Source organism: Triturus cristatus, chromosome 4_1 (assembly GCF_964204655.1).
Source record: "Triturus cristatus chromosome 4_1, aTriCri1.1, whole genome shotgun sequence".
NCBI classification, from domain to species: Eukaryota; Metazoa; Chordata; class Amphibia; order Caudata; family Salamandridae; genus Triturus; species Triturus cristatus.
The window spans coordinates 19,493,562-19,510,184 of record NC_140585.1 but is presented as its reverse complement, the minus strand read 5'-3'; positions in this window follow the sequence as shown (position 1 = coordinate 19,510,184).

The window sequence follows — 16,623 nt, the reverse complement described above, 5'->3', positions numbered from 1 at the left end:
CCTCATATATTTATATTGTGGTTTGCGAGAGGGTGCCGTGTGAATGATGTACTCTTGGAGGACATGGAGATTGAAAGACTAATTGGATGTTTATCTTTCAGTTCCCTTCATCCCAGTAGGTGACGTGCAGCTAGCTGCCTCTAGATGTCTACCAGGCCTGGAGATCTATCCAGCAACAGCTCAACCTCCCTAGAAAGTGAGGCATGTGACTCCAGATCCACGTCCTAGTGGGCGTCAGCAGTGCATGCATTAGTACAAACTTGATACCACTGACGTGCACTGTGCTGAAGGAGAGGGAGACCCTTTCATGGGTCATCCTTAGATCGCTCCTTTGGGCCATTGTCTTACCTGCAGCTCCTCAGACTGGGAACATGCAAAGCTTCTCCGCCTGGACAGCTTCTCCTCTTGCAGGGCCAGGCTCACTCCTGGCCTCTCTCAGGAAGCGGGCTTCTAGGTTCTTGAGATAGACCCTCAGATGCTTGAGCGAGGCAATGAAATGAGGTAGACCATCAGATGCTCCAGCGAGGCAATTCAATGAGGTAGACTCTCAGGTGCTCCAGCGAGTGATACAATGAGGTAGACCCTCAGATGATCCAGCAAACGATGCAATGAGGTAGACCCTCAAATGCTCCCGCGAGGCGATGCAATGAGGTAGACCCTCAGATGCTCCAGCGACCCGATGCAATGAGGTAGACCCTCAGATGCTCCAGTGTGGCAATGCAATGAGGTAGACCCTTAGATGCTCCAGCGACCCGATGCAATGAGGTAGACCCTCAGATACTCCAGCGACCCGATGAAATGAGGTAGACCCTCAGATGCTCCAGTGTGGCGATGCAATGAGGTAGACCCTCAGATGCTCCAGCGACCTGATGCAATGAGGTAGACCCTCAGATGCTCCAGTGTGGCGATGCAATGAGGTAGACCCTCAGATACTCAAGCGACCCGATGCAATGAAGTAGACCCTCAGATGCTCCAGTGTGGCGATGCAATGAGGTAGACCCTCAGATGCTCCAGCAACCTGATGCAATGAGGTAGACCCTCAGATGCTTCAGTATGGCGATGCAATGAGGTAGACCCTCAGATGCTCCAGCGAGGCGATGCAATGAGGTAGACCCTCAGATGCTCCAGCGAGGCAATGCAATGAGGTAGACCCTTAGATGCTCCAGCGAGCGATGCAATGAGGTAGACCCTCAGATGCTCCAGCAACCCGATGTAATGATGTTAAACCTCAGATGCTCCAGCGAGGCGATGCAATGAGGTAGACCCACCGATGCTTCAGCGAGACGATGCAATGAGGTAGACCCTCAGATGCTCCAGCGAGGCAATGCAATGAGGTAGACCCTCAGATGCTCCAGCAAAGCGATGTAATGCAGGCGATACACTTCCACCGTCTATGGGGAGGTATCTTCACCCTTCATCTTGTGCCACAATAAGCCACGAATATGCAGAATTGATCCCTCTAACCAGATTACTCAGTCTCAGACAACACTCAGAGTCCTACTACCAATCATGTGCTACACACACACACACATGCACACAGACACGCACACATGCATCCATGCATCTATGCACACACACACACACACAAACAACATGCACATGGGATTTCCCCACAAGGTTCTGGGGTTCACTTCAGCATAATTTTATACACAAAGGGGATCTCTAAACCACATTTACACTGACAGTAAAAGGTCTGGTGACACTAAGGATGCAAAACACAGTACACTGTCACTACTGCTTACTGTTATACACCCAGGACGTGGGCCGAAGTCCACTGCCTAATATCAGGACAGCCCTGGTGCACCCCTAAGGTCATAAGACAGGTCAGAGACAGGCCTCATTCAGTGTGCACAGGGTAGATTAGCATAACACCTGGACCAAAATAAAAGTCAGGATACCACTTTCACTTGTAAGTGGGCGCTCAAGGCAGGGGTACAGACCTATTTCCCATGCAGTGGACATTCCTGTCCCAACAGAGTGACAGAAGTTTGCTTGTGCACAATGTGCACATGACCTATAAAAATAGTCTTGTTCAGTGCCTGGCCTGGTGAACATTTAAAAAAAAATGTTTTTATTTAAAACATGTGAATTTTTTTTCTCTTCTTTTGTGAGAGCCCAGAACCGTCCCAGGTACTGCTACCGGGTCAGAAGAAGGCCACTCATGCGTATGCGTGGGGTTGGCCAGGAGGGCATAGTTGAATGCTTGTGTCAGACTTTATGACAAAGCCATTTTTCTGCATGCCTGGGCAGCCATCTTGGCATTTTTTATTATTCTTTACTGTTCCAACATGGCTTATACATTGTTTCTAAATGAATCAGAAGCCTTAGAACAGCAAAGTGAACACAAAATACCAAAGTCAGTAGATTTGGGGGCAGATATTAATGCTTAATCCTATTGGTGGCAGATATTAACACCTAGCCCCATTGGTGGCAGATATTAACGCCTAACCCCATTGGAGGCAGATATTAACGCCTAGCCCCATTGGTGGCAGATATTAACACCTAGCCCCATTGGTGGCAGATATTAACACCTAGCCCCATTGGTGGCAGATATTAACGCCTAGCCCCATTGGAGGCAGATATTAACGCCTAGCCCCATTGGTGGCAGATATTAACACCTAGCCCCATTGGTGGCAGATATTAACGCCTAACCCCATTGGAGGCAGATATTAACGCCTAGCCCCATTGGTGGCAGATATTAACACCTAGCCCCATTGGTGGCAGATATTAACACCTAGCCCCATTGGTGGCAGATATTAACGCCTAGCCCCATTGGAGGCAGATATTAACGCCTAGCCCCATTGGAGGCAGATATTAACGCCTAGCCCCATTGGTGACAGATATTAACACCTAGCCCCATTGGTGGCAGATATTAACGCCTAGCCCCATTGGTAATGTTTGCTGTGGTTGGAATACTTGTCTTTTAGGTGATGTTCTAATGGCTTTCTTGCACAGTCTCTGAGGCACAGGCTCACGGAGACTTCCCCCTTTAACCCTGAGCTGCAGAGGAAACTAGTGCTAAGTTTAAAGAGACCTTAGAAATGGAGATAGATTGTTGCTATTCGCTGGCTGAGTCTAGGCGATACATTTAGGACTACGGTTCTGCTGTCAGGCTGGCCCGGGAACTGGGAGGCAGGGGGCAGGTCTTTTTTCCAAGTCCCGCTGAGTAAGCACTTACTCCTTGTGGTAGCGTAGAAGCTGACCCCATTGAGCGCATTGCTCACTCGCTCACGCTAAAAGAGTAAACCATTAGAGAATAGAGGACTATGTCAGGGAGTGGAAGGCTTCGAACGGGCGAGTGATTTCAAAAACAGGAAATTGAATGCTTCATCATTTTTAGGTTTTGCTTGCACAGCGCTTGCATTGTGCTTGTGAAATCTATTGTTTTTAATATATCTTAAAATGGGCTTGCATTCTGCCTTCACATCTTGTTGGTCCACCAGCCTGCCAGTTTACTTTCCTCCGTTTCTACTTGTAGGAGGGTAGGATCTGCTTCTTGTAGTTATCCCCACTTTTTGCTGATGTTTCACTGTTTTCAACTTAGATTGACTGGGATCCTGCTAACCAGGGCCACAGACTAGCTGCTTTCTCCTCTACATTGATTGCATGTACTTTAGGTACACTCCAGATTGGATACTGGGGTACCCTTATCAGTCCCTAGTATATGGTATACTGTGTACCCAGGGCATAGGTACCCCAGAGGCCTCCCAGGGGTTGCAGAATGTACTATGCCACCCCTGAGAGACCATTCAAACGGACACTACAGGTCTGCTACTGCAGCCTGTGTAAGGTGGTGCATGCACCCCTTACTTAGATATAGGTTCACTATATCTATTCTAAATCACTGCACATATAAACCTATCAACAGAGCCCCTCTGCAGCCTTCGGAACCTATTTTCCGGGGTTGTTTGTGATACAGTCAACCATATATATATTTAAGTGCATTATAACCTTGCGGTAAATGCTAACTTTAAAACAGCTGCTTAGAAACATGTCGTGTTTGATGTCAAACACCTTGGAATCATACCTCCACACCAGTAACTGGTGTGGGAAGTATGATTCCACCCTTCTAGAGGGACTTAAGTGAAACACCGGTACACCCAGTACCAGCTTTCTCGACCTGGGCATCACAATACGGATGCTGCCAGCCACCGACACGAGTCTGGCCTCCTGCTGCTGAGCCAAGCTCGAGCAGAGGAAGGCTTGACAATAGGTTTCCTGTCACAGGGAGGTGTGACCACCTCCCAGACAGGATTTAGTGTATTGGGGCTGGGTGGGTGCACTCTGAGAGTGTTTGAAAGTATGCACTGGGGGCACATTTGGTGTCTCTGTAAATAGTCCAACTCTGCTACAGAAACCAAGTCCTTCTACGATCTACACTTTGCTGGACGACTGAAGAATCTCCCTTGAAGTAAAGGAGTTACTCCCCTGCAGCAACAGATACCTTAACGCATCTGACCGGTTTGCATCTCCCAAGCTCCTGAGGACTCTGAAGATTTCTGCAACAGAGGTGGTGGGTTCCCGAGTGTCCCTGAGGTGGATCTGACCTCTCAACAATTCTGAGACCCCTGTGCACAGTGTACTTTATCAGCAGCATATGTTTTTTGGCGATCCCTGAGGCTGTGCTTTGGGCTACGTGTAGTCCTGACCCCGAACAGTATTTCCACCGAAGATATCCGGCCTACACTTCATGAGTGTTCCGTGGGCTGGTATTTTGTTATTCAGCTCGAGGTCCCTTCGCGATCCCTGGTCCGTTGGCTTGTGGGTCCCTGTGAAGGTAACTTTGACTTTCCTTGGGCTTTCCTGGTTGCTCCAGATGTACCCTGACTCTCCATTGCTTGGAGAGTCCCCAGGACCTTGCTGGGCCTCACCGTAGCTTGTTTCCTCTGCCCACGTGGGGTGCAGTTGCCAAGGCTTGTTGGTGTTCGATCTGGACACTGACCCCCAGCACTCAACATCCTTTGTGGGACAGCTCACCTCCGGACTTTGGTCATTGTCGACGTCTCCTGGTTCCCGTGGCTGCAGAGTCAAGCATCCTATCTTCTCACCTGAAGCACCCGACATCGGTGGGCATTCCTCTACTGAGCCCCTGGTCACCCTGAAGTGACCAAGACTCTGTCCCCTCTGCTTTCAGGTTCTTCTCACCTCGGATCCAGGCTTGGATTCCATCGGACACTTTTCATCTTCCCGGCAGCAGCACTTTCTCGCATCACTCCATTGAAAACAACAAAGGTTTATGACATCACTTGACCCCTATGCATCCGGCTCCTCTGGGATAGGTAACATGGGTATCTCGGTACTCTTAAGGGTGCTGGCCTTAGAACCTTCTATGTTCCAAAGGGTTCGCTTAAATTCCTCTTCGAAGTGTCCTTAAACTCTAAATTTCTAACCGCGACTTTCCAATAGGATTGTACAGAGCTCGTGCCTGTGTTCTCACACTGCACCCGTCCTCCGTGGGTCCCTTGTGTCACTACTTTGGGTGATTCCTTGAGGTCCAGCGATGCTACATGCTCTAGGCACTGTGTCTAGTCAAGTCGTGGTTCTTATACCACTTTCTTAATATATGGTTTGGTCCGCCCCTAGGGCCCATTTTATATTGTGCTATTTATTGTCGTTTTAGAACTGTATTAATGTGTATCGTGGACTCAAATCTCATAAAGAGATTAGTAGTGAGTGTTTAGTAATAAATACATATATTTTATATATACCTTGTGTGGGTATCCTTTCATTTAGTGATTCAAGAGGTTATATTCTGGTAAACCAAGCTGCATTACATTCCTTCAAGACTTAACCTGAAGGCTGCTCTCCATAGCTACCACTAGGATAGCTTTCTATAAAGGTTGTCTTTACACCTATTCATCAATAAGGGGTTTGTTTGGACTGGTACAAGGTGCCCACTTTAATTATTGGTCAGCATATACCAGGCCAACTTCTCACACTACTAAGTACAGCTTTTTTTTGGGAGGGGGGTGCTTCTGTATCAGTATCCCGTGGCCCAATTACTCATTCCATCCACTTTAATTTGCTTTTATGTCTGGAGCTGCTATCATCGCATTAAGGCTGCCATCCTGCTCGTTTTACCTTGCATGTTAGCAACTGACTGCATTTCGTAACATCTGTTTGTGGCAGCACTCTCGTCTACATTTCTTTGTTTTAACAATAGTTTTCTTATTTATTTTGGACTTTAACTTTCCGTGTCCGCAGGCATTCGCTCGCGTGTTGGCTTTGGACTCCTTGAGAGTAATGTTTTCGTCTTTTAGCCCATGCCTTTCAACACATCTTTTTGTGGTAACACAGTCACTCCCATCTACATTTCTTCGGTTCTTTTATTAGTTCATTATTATTTTCACTGTGCTTCTAAGGTACATTCTTTTTGTCAGGGCTGGCCAGCCTAAGGCATCACTACATCAAAAGACACTTCCTGTGTGTGGCAAAATACATAAAGTCCGCCGATTTAGATCAAGCAGAAACTTACACCACCGTGGGCGTCCTCATTCCTTTACGAAACGACCGATCCATGTACCGCGGAATTTCAAGATGGCCGCCGGCGACAACCTTTGAGGTTGCCAGTCTAGTGTTTTTTCCTCCTCCCCAACGCAGCTGTGCTCGCGACTGTAATCGCGGCAAACTGCGCACTTCAACTGCAATTCTGAGGTAAAACGGTTGCGTGTTCCAAGCGGTGTTTTGTGAGTATTGAGGCATACCAGAGCTACAGCTTCCGCGGCTGCGGAAGGTAAGACTATTTACTCCGTATTATTTGGGACCTCAAGAATTTCTTTTGTGAGTCGCGGCAGAGTCAGGGATCTAACTAGAGTTATTCCACGAGAAGCGCCCACTTGTAAAAAGAAGGCGTTAGCTCTCAGTTTTTCAAACAGCTCACCTTTCAGCGCTCAACAGGCTTGGTGAGAGAATTGCTAGAACTGTGTTTTCCTGATATAGTTTTTCAGCAATGTGTGGTAGTGAACACTTACCAAAGAATACAGAAAGAGCATAAATATTGAAGACAATTTCCCTAAAGAATCTACAAGTAGGTGTAGTTATGTATATATATCCCAACGCAAAAGTAGCCCGAAAGAGAAGTGGCCGCAGGCAGTTTATTTTGTTCCAACTTTTATTTGTGGTGAACTTGCAAGCTGGTCACAGGCAGAACTCAGCATTCACTTGTAAAAGATGGCCAGACGCGTTTCTGGAAATAACAATCCTTTCTTCAGTGGCACAACTGCTGATATGGACGGGGAACATCCACGATGCACTGTTATATACATAGTTCCGCCCATGTGGGCGTGGCCACTCCCGTGGCTTCTTGATTCTCGTAGTGCAAATGGGTATTACTCTAGTGAGTCCCAGTACCATTCAAGCAGTAAAATTAAAAGAGTATTACCCCAGTGGGTTGATGTGGGTTGATGTTGAAAACTGCTGCAGCACAGCCCCGCTTTGACAGTCGACACAGGGAACTTCGTGTTCGCACCGGACTAGTGCTCACACCCTGCCTCTCATGGAGTCAGCCCCACCTGTTTACCCCGAGCCTGCTCACCAGCAGTGGGCCTCTTCTCACGGCTGTATATATGTATATATATATATATATGTATAAAGATACTTACCAACCTTATGAAGTCCTCTTCTTCCACTCAAATACATCTGGAAGCTTCATCAAAGGAAGTGAATTTCAACTGAAAAATAAAAGAGAAAAAGACTAGTTTCTACACCAGGGTAGCAAGGTAAAATACAGTGTATATTCCAATAGAAATAGATGAGTGAGAGTTATCTGAGACACTACATAATTTAGCATCTGAATTAATTTAGTATTCTATAATCAACAGAACCATGGAATAACGGAGACCAAATAGGAAGCAACCTACAAGAGAATAGACAGCCACTTAACTAAGACAGGTAATCATTTTGGGGTTTAGTGTAAGACTAGAAAAAGGAAAAGAATACAATGTTAAAATATTAATGTAGATCTGTGTAGGAGAGTAGGGTCTGCTATCCTATGGTCACCCCAAATTTTTGCTTTTTGCTTCACTGGTTTTTGACATATTGAGGCTGTGGGCCTGCCAATCAGACCCCCAGCCTGCTGTTCTCTCTACTAAATTCACACTATGCACTTTAGGTGCATAACCAATTGGAAGTGGATCACCCTGTGAGCCCCTGTACCAGTGTACACTAGGTACCCAGGGCATTGGTGTATCTAAGGCCTGCCAAGGGCTGAAGCATGTATTATGCCACCCCAGGCTTGGCCTAACAAATTTGACACAACTGGCTGATCACTCAGCTGGGGTAAGTTGGTGTAACCACCTCTTACTTAGGTGCAGTATACCTATACCTAACCTTAAATGGGGCACATGTTAACCTATAAGTCACTCCTATGGCAGGCCTTAACAATCCTGAAGGCAGAGTGCTTGGTTCCATGTGAGATGGTGCTCTGGCATGAGCTGAGCCTGTCTGCAGTGGTCGGAACAACTTCCTTCTACTGTTTCCAGATATCGTCATACCATATACTCTTAAGTGCATTATGAACCTCGCGGTTAAATGCTATCTTTGGTTTGGCTTTATCAAAACATGTCGAGTAAGGTGTCATACGAATTGGAATACTAACCCCTCGCCAATTCTGGCGACGGGGTTAGCATTCCACCCTTCTAGAGGGACACGACATGTACAGCACCTGAAACCCGGGTAAAATCAGACAAAGCCTCAGCTCCACAAAATGGATGCTGCCACCACAGACACAAGTCTGCCCTCCTGCTGCTGGGAGTCCTTCCAGCTTGGGAGGTGTGGACAAAGGGTTTCCTGCCAGGGGAGGTGCGTGCACCACCCCAGACAGGATTTTGTGTATTGGTCAGGTAGGGCTTGAAAGAAACCAGACATGCCTGTGGCTCACAAGGAGCCTCGGTGCATATGCCAGTTCAATCCGGTCCTGGGGCACACCAGTCCCGGGCCTGGGGCGAGCTGGACAAAGGATTGGGGGTGTAACCACCTCCCTTCCTGGTCCCACCCTTAGGGAGGGACCTAGCAGGTAGTCCAGCCCCTAGAATCCGCTTAAAGGTAGGAGCTGTGTCCTAAGACTTCAGACATCCTGGAATCAACTTGAAACTAAGAAGAAGACGGGAACTTCGACATTCTGCTGCACAGAAGACTGAAGGAAATCTCCCCTGTGGTCAGGGAGTGACCACCTTGCTAACGCAAGCACCATCCAGCGAATCAACGTCTGCTTTGCCGCCGCCTCCCGCCGGAGCCCGAGCCCAGAGCCTGACAAGACCTGGACCTCCAGACCTCTCACCGCCCGATCCACAGTCCCTGAAAAGAGGAGACCCGTGGAGGCAACAAGACACGTGGAGCCAGCCATCTTGAAACGACCACGACAAGCTGCAAGTGCAACAACCAAGGCTCCCTCCAAGTTGTGCTTTGGGATCTGAGAAGCCCAACCCTCGAGCAGCATCTGCACCAAAGGTGAGCCCTCCAGCATCTCCACGATCTGCGTGGGGCCCTTCTGCATTTTGCCACTCGATGCGCCTAACCGGTTGCTGGCCCGCTGGCTAGTGGCCATCTTGGCGACGAACTTCAAGAACTACACCACTGGTCTGGTTGCTCCAGACTGGCCCTTGCTCCCCTCCAAAGGAGCAGTCCCTCTGACCTTGCTGGTCAGAACCATCAGCTTATTTCGTTTTCCACAACAATTGCTTTTGCCAAGGCTTGTTTGCTTCGATCAAGTCGCCGACACCGCCGACAGCGAGAGCCTGCGTCGGACAGCTCGTGAACGGACACCTGGACGTCGTCAACCTTCAGGGACCACGTGGCTGCAGAGACAAGCTACACCTTTCTTCCTGTTTGCACCCGACATCGCCTGGTACCCACCTGGTGCCACGCTGGTCACTGGCTAGTGACTGTGAACACTGTCCCCTCTGCTTACAGGTCTTCTACAACTCCGATCCACTCTTGGATCCACCGCATCTCTCCCGGACCGACCGCCTGCAGCATCTTTGTCCACAGGCTCCACTGAACAGATAGAAGAAACCCGACGCACTTCGAGGCCTATGCACCCGCTTCCTGTGGGTGAGGTAAAGCTGGCACTCCGGTGCCTAAGTGTGGAGAATCATCTCTAGTGTCTGTGTTTCCAATCTTGAGTTCATAGTCCATCCGAAAGATCCTTTTTGCAGTAACTTTGTACTTTTTACGCACCCATTGAAAACCTATGGGAGCACGCGTGTGACTATTTGCTCTGCACACGCACCCCGTGGACCTCCTGGTCACTAACTGAAGTTAGCTCCTTGTAGGCCCAGCGATTCTAGAGGCCCTAGGCCTTTTCCCTTTTCTGTTCGTGGTACTTATACCACTATTTTAGTATATGGTTTGAGCGGCCACCAGGGCCTATCCATATAAAGTGCAACTTCTGTGTATTCTACTGTAATCTTGTTTGACGATTTGTGCTCCTGTGCTCATAAAGAGACTAGGGGTTACTTTGAGAAATAAATACATATATAGTTTGAATATATATCTGTGTGGTGTCCTTTCATTGGTATAAAAGGGGGTTGCATTTGGTAAAACAGCTGGCTTAACACGCTTCATGAGTTTAGCCTCAAAGACTGCTTAGCCTACGCTACCACTAGGGCAGCTAGTCCGAAAAGGTTGACTTACAACCACACCATAAGGGTTGCTTGGCATGGTACAAGGTGGTCACTTTAACTAGTGAACATCATATACCAGGCCAACTTCTCACGTTGGTGAGCAGCGGTTGGATTTGAGCTTGCTGTGTTTTACCATTGTAATCTCTTGGTTACCAATTGAAAGATCACATAGGTACCTGTAGGTACATATAAAACAAGATTAGATATACTTAAGTTCTACTGAACTTAGTTGTTGTAGAGCAAAGGGAGTAGCACACCCTGACTACAACTACTAGATAGGTTTAGTAGGTAAACCCAAGTGTAGGTAGATTGCAACACATCCACCCACAATTAAGAGCAATGGCTGGGGCAGAGGGGTCCACTGTACCCATCTCTGTTGAAAGTGACCCCCAGAGGGCACCATCCATCTTTGCTACCCTTAATCAAAATGAGCTCAGGCAGTTGGCAAATATCAGGGGCCTTAAACAGCCCAAGAATCCTACTTCTGCTGAACTCAGAGAGCTTTTACAGGCTGATGAAGATCAGAAAGCTCTCAGGAAAGCCTCCCAGTTAGGCCCCTTAGGGACAGGAACAGGAGGCCCCCCTTCTGAAGATGCTACTGAAGTACCCCTTTCCAATAGCCATCCCTTAGATGAGAATCATACTACAGAGGAAGAAAGTGGGGAGGATACAGAAGGTAGTGAGGATGAAGGGAGAACTAGCCCAGTGCCAAGTGTTATACTTGGCCCAGCTAAACTAAGGCTATTGGGGACTGACAATGGGATCATCCTATAGGATCTCCCCAGTGGACTTAACCTGGGGTCTGGTAGGCAAAGGAATCACTCAGGTGAATCTAATGCTTCTCATGCCTCTAGAGGCTCTCAAGGTCACTCCAGGAGAAGGATGACCACCCCTCAGAGGAGGGAGCATGAGGCCAGAATGCAGGAAGCCCAGCTGAGGATCAGGAAGCAGGAGCTAGAGGTAGCCCTGATGGAAGAGAAACTGAACAAAGCTAGGCAACCTAGAGAGAGTGGGTCTATACCCACTGGTGGCAGCATTGTCCCTAAGGACAAAGATAGGGTCTTTGATAATAGGAACCTGTCTAAGGTTGTGCCCCCCTACAAAAGTGGGGATGACATCCACAAATGGATGACTGCTCTTGAGAGAGCCTGCAAAGTGCAGCAGGTTCCTGAAGACCAGTGGGCAGCAATCCTCTGGCTCTCCTTTGAAGGAAGAGGCAGAGACAGACTCCTCACTGTTAGGGAGGAGGATGTCAGAAATTACAGAGCCCTGAAGAGTGTCCTAGTTGATGGGTGAGGCTTAACCACTGAACAGTACAGGTTAATGTTCAGAGACACCCAGAAGACACAGACTCAGGTCTGGTCTGAATACATTGAATGTGCCACTAAGGCTTTGGAGGGTTGGTTGCTGGGAAGTAAGGTATCTGATTATACAGGATTGTACAATTTGATGATGAGAGAACAGATTTTGAATAACTGTCAAAACCAGCAACTGCATCAACACTTGGTTGACTCTGATCTGACCTCTCCCCAAGAATTGGGAAAGAAGGCAGACAAATGGGTCAGAACCAGGGTTAAGCAAAAGAACCAGAACCAGGGCCAAGGGGGTGATCAGAAGAAAACAGACCAAAAGGGTGGAGATCAGAAATCTAAAGACCAGAAGTCTTCAACAGGGCCCCAAACTACTGCTAAAGAGGGTGGGTCCCAGCCTAAAGGGAAGAAGAAAGAAGGTCAAAAGAAACCCTGGTGCAATCATTGCAAGAATACAACTCACTGGACTAGTGATTGTAAAAAGGGTGGAGCCCCCAACACTGTTGCCCCTAAGGCACCTGCTCCCAGTACTACTGTTAGCAGTGTTGGTCCCCAGACAAAGGGTGTAGTGGGAATCACTATGGGAACTGAAGGAGATTCTGACTTAGACAGAACCCTGACACAGGCAGTCTTGATCTGTGATGGGGACATTGATTTGTCCCTGACTGTGAGCCCCAGTAACCTGGCCAAGTACAGACAGACTCCTTTAATTAATGAAAAAGTGTCTCAAGCCTACAGGGACACATGTGCAAGTGTCACTATGGTGACACCAGGCTTTGTGGACCCTGGACAGTACATACCAGGTGAGAATTACCTGGTGACCAATGCCAGCAATGCCACTACTTCACATAGTGTGGCAGTTGTTAACTTCTCATGGGGAGGGGTAACTGGCCTCAAAAGGGTTGTGGTTATTGCAGACCTCCCAGTAGAATGTTTGTTGGGCAATGACCTAGAGAGTTCTCTATGGTCAGAAGTGGAGTACAGGACTCATGCAGAGATGTTAGGTATATCATCACATGGTCTTGCTGTGACCAGGTCACAGGCCAAAAAGTGCCTCACTGAACCTCAGGTCTTGGATCCTGGAACAATGGACCAAGCACCTACCAAGAAGAAGAACAGGAGGGTCAAGGCTGTGCCTTCCCCCCTGCCTCAGAGTGATGATCAACCTTCCCAGGAAGCTGATCTAGAGGACCCTGAAGGAACTGTCCCTGAAGAGCTTGAACCTGATCAGGTTGAGTTTCTGGGGACAGGGGGACCTTCAAGGGCTGACTTGAGGCAGGCTCAGTTATCCTGTCCCTCTCTTGAACCCCTCAGACAGCTGGCTGCTGCTGAGGCTGCTGGGAATGCTCAAGGTACCCATAACGTGTATTGGGATGAAGGGCTCCTTTATTCAGAGGCTAGAGACCCCAAGCCTGGTGCCACCAGGAGGTTGGTCATACCTCTGCAATTTAGGGGCTTCCTTCTTACCTTGGCCCATGATATTCCTTTAGCAGGACACTTAGGCCAGAACAAGACTTGGGACAGGCTTGTCCCTCACTTTCACTGGCCTCACATGAATGAAGATACAAAGGAGTTTTGTCGCTCCTGTGTGACCTGCCAAGCCAGTGGCAAATCAGGTGGCACAACAAAGCCCCCCTAATACCACTACCCGTGGTGGGGGTCCCCATTGAAAGAGTGGGAATAGACATAGTGGGTCCCATGGATCCTCCCACTGCATCTGGGCACAGATTTATACTGGTGGTAGTGGATCATGCCACCAGGTATCCAGAGGCAATTCCCCTTAGGACCACTACAGCACCTGTTGTGGCCAGGGCCCTGCTGGGAGTATTCTCCAGAGTGGGGTTTCCTAAGGAGGTAGTTTCTGACAGAGGTACCAACTTCATGTCAGGATACTTGACAGCTATGTGGAAGGAATGTGGTGTCAACTACAAGTTCACCACCCCTTATCACCCACAATGCAATGGGCTTGTTGAGAGATTCAACAAGACCCTAAAGGGTATGATCAAAGGATTACCTGAAAAGCTCAGGCGAAGATGGGACATCCTTCTACCCTGCCTTCTGTTTGCTTACAGAGAGGTCCCACAAAAAGGAGTTGGCTACAGCCCCTTTGAATTGTTGTTTGGGCACCCTGTAAGAGGCCCACTGTGTTTGGTGAAGGAAGGATGGGAGTTACCTCTCAAAAAGCCTAAACAAGACATAGTGGACTATGTACTTGGTCTCCGCTCCAGGATGGCTGAGTATATGGAGAAGGCATCCAAAAACCTTGAGGCAAGCCAGGCCTTACAGAAAGCTTGGCATGACCAAAAGGCTGTCTTGGTTGAGTTTCAGCCAGGACAGAAGGTATGGGTGTTGGAGCCAGTGGCCCCAGCAGCACTCCAAGACAAATGGTCTGGACCCCATACAATCCTGGAAAAGAAGGGAGAGGTTACCTACTTGGTGGACCTAGGAACTCCCAGGAGTCCCCACAGGGTACTCCATGTTAACAGGTTAAAAGCATATGTTGACAGGGCAGACATGGGCTTGCTCATGGCTACAGATGAGGGACAGGAGGAAGAGAGTGACCCTCTCCCAGACCTGTTGTCTCAGAACCCTGAAGATGGCTCAGTTGAAGGAGTGACCCTTAGAGGCAACCTCACTGCCCATCAGCAGACTGAATGTAGACAAGTTCTACAATCATTTCAACATCTGTTTTCCCTAATACCTAGCCAAACTGACTGGTGTACCCATGTGGTGGACACTGGTGACAGTCTGCCTGTAAAGAACAAGCTTTACAGACAACCTGACCACGTCAGGGACTGTATAAAGGCTGAGGTACATAAAATGCTGGAATTAGGTGTCATTGAACCCTCAGAGAGCCCCTGGGCTAGCCCAGTGGTTCTGGTCCCCAAACCTCACACCAAAGATGGCAAGAGAGAGATGAGGTTCTGTGTGGACTACAGGGGTCTCAATGCTGTCACCAGGACAGATGCACACCCTATTCCAAGGGCAGATGAGCTCATAGACAAACTAGCTTCTGCTAAGTTTTTGAGCACATTTGACTTGACAGCTGGCTATTGGCAAATCAGATTAGCTGAGGAGTCTAAGGCCAAAACAGCATTCTCAACCCCAGGTGGGCACTACCAATTTGTGGTGATGCCCTTTGGTCTGAAGAAAGCACCTGCCACCTTCCAAAGGTTGGTGAATCAAGTCCTTACTGGGTTGGATGACTTTTGTGCAGCATATCTTGATGACATTGCTGTCTTTAGCTCCACCTGGGAGGATCACCTGATCCACCTGAAGAAGGCTCTTGAGGCTCTGCAAAGGGCAGGCCTCACTATCAAGGCCACTAAGTGCCAGATAGAGCAGAGTAAGGTTGTGTATTTGGGCCACCTTGTAGGTGGAGGCCAAGTTCAACCACTGGAGAGTAAGAAACAATCCATCAAGGACTGGTCTCCTCCAACCACCCAGACTCATGTTCGAGCTTTCTTGGGCTGGACTGGGTACTACAGGAAGTTTGTTAAGAACTATGGGTCCATTGTGACTCCTCTTAATGATCTGACATCCAAAAAGATGCCCAAAAAGGTTCAGTGGACAGTAAGCTGTCAAAAGGCATTTGATGACCTGAAGGAGGCCATGTGCTCTGCACCTATCCTGAAAAGTCCTGACTACTCCAAAGAGTTTATTGTCCAAACAGATGCTTCTGAGTTGGGTGTGGGAGCTGTGCTGTCACAACTTAATGTAGATGGTCAAGACCAACCCATTGCTTTTATTAGCAGAAGGTTGACCCCCAGAGAGGAGAATTGGTCAGCTATTGAGAGGGAGGCCTTTGCTGTGGTGTGGGCCCTGAAGAAGCTGAGGCCATACTTGTTTGGCACTCACTTCAAGATTCAGACCGACCATAAGCCCCTCTTGTGGCTAAATCAGATGAAGGGTGAAAACCCTAAACTGCTTAGGTGGTCCATTTCCCTACAGGGGATGGACTTTACAGTGGAGCACCGGCCAGGTACTGACCATGGGAATGCAGATGGTCTCTCCAGGTACTTCCACTTAGGACATGAAGACGAGACTGGTCAAGGCTAGTTTAATGTCCCTGCGTTTGGGGGGGGGGGGTTGTGTAGGAGAGTAGGGTCTGATATCCTATGGTCACCCCAAATTTTTGCTTTTTGCTTCACTGGTTTTTGACATATTGAGGCTGTGGGCCTGCCAATCAGACCCCCAGCCTGCTGTTCTCTCTACTAAATTCACACTATGCACTTTAGGTGCATAACCAATTGGAAGTGGATCACCCTGTGAGCCCCTGTACCAGTGTACACTAGGTACCCAGGGCATTGGTGTATCTAAGGCCTGCCAAGGGCTGAAGCATGTATTATGCCACCCCAGGCTTGGCCTAACAAATTTGACACAACTGGCTGATCACTCAGCTGGGGTAAGTTGGTGTAACCACCTCTTACTTAGGTGCAGTATACCTATACCTAACCTTAAATGGGGCACATGTTAACCTATAAGTCACTCCTATGGCAGGCCTTAACAATCCTGAAGGCAGAGTGCTTGGTTCCATGTGAGATGGTGCTCTGGCATGAGCTGAGCCTGTCTGCAGTGGTCGGAACAACTTCCTTCTACTGTTTCCAGATATCGTCATACCATATACTCTTAAGTGCATTATGAACCTCGCGGTTAAATGCTATCTTTGGTTTGGCTTTATCAAAACATGT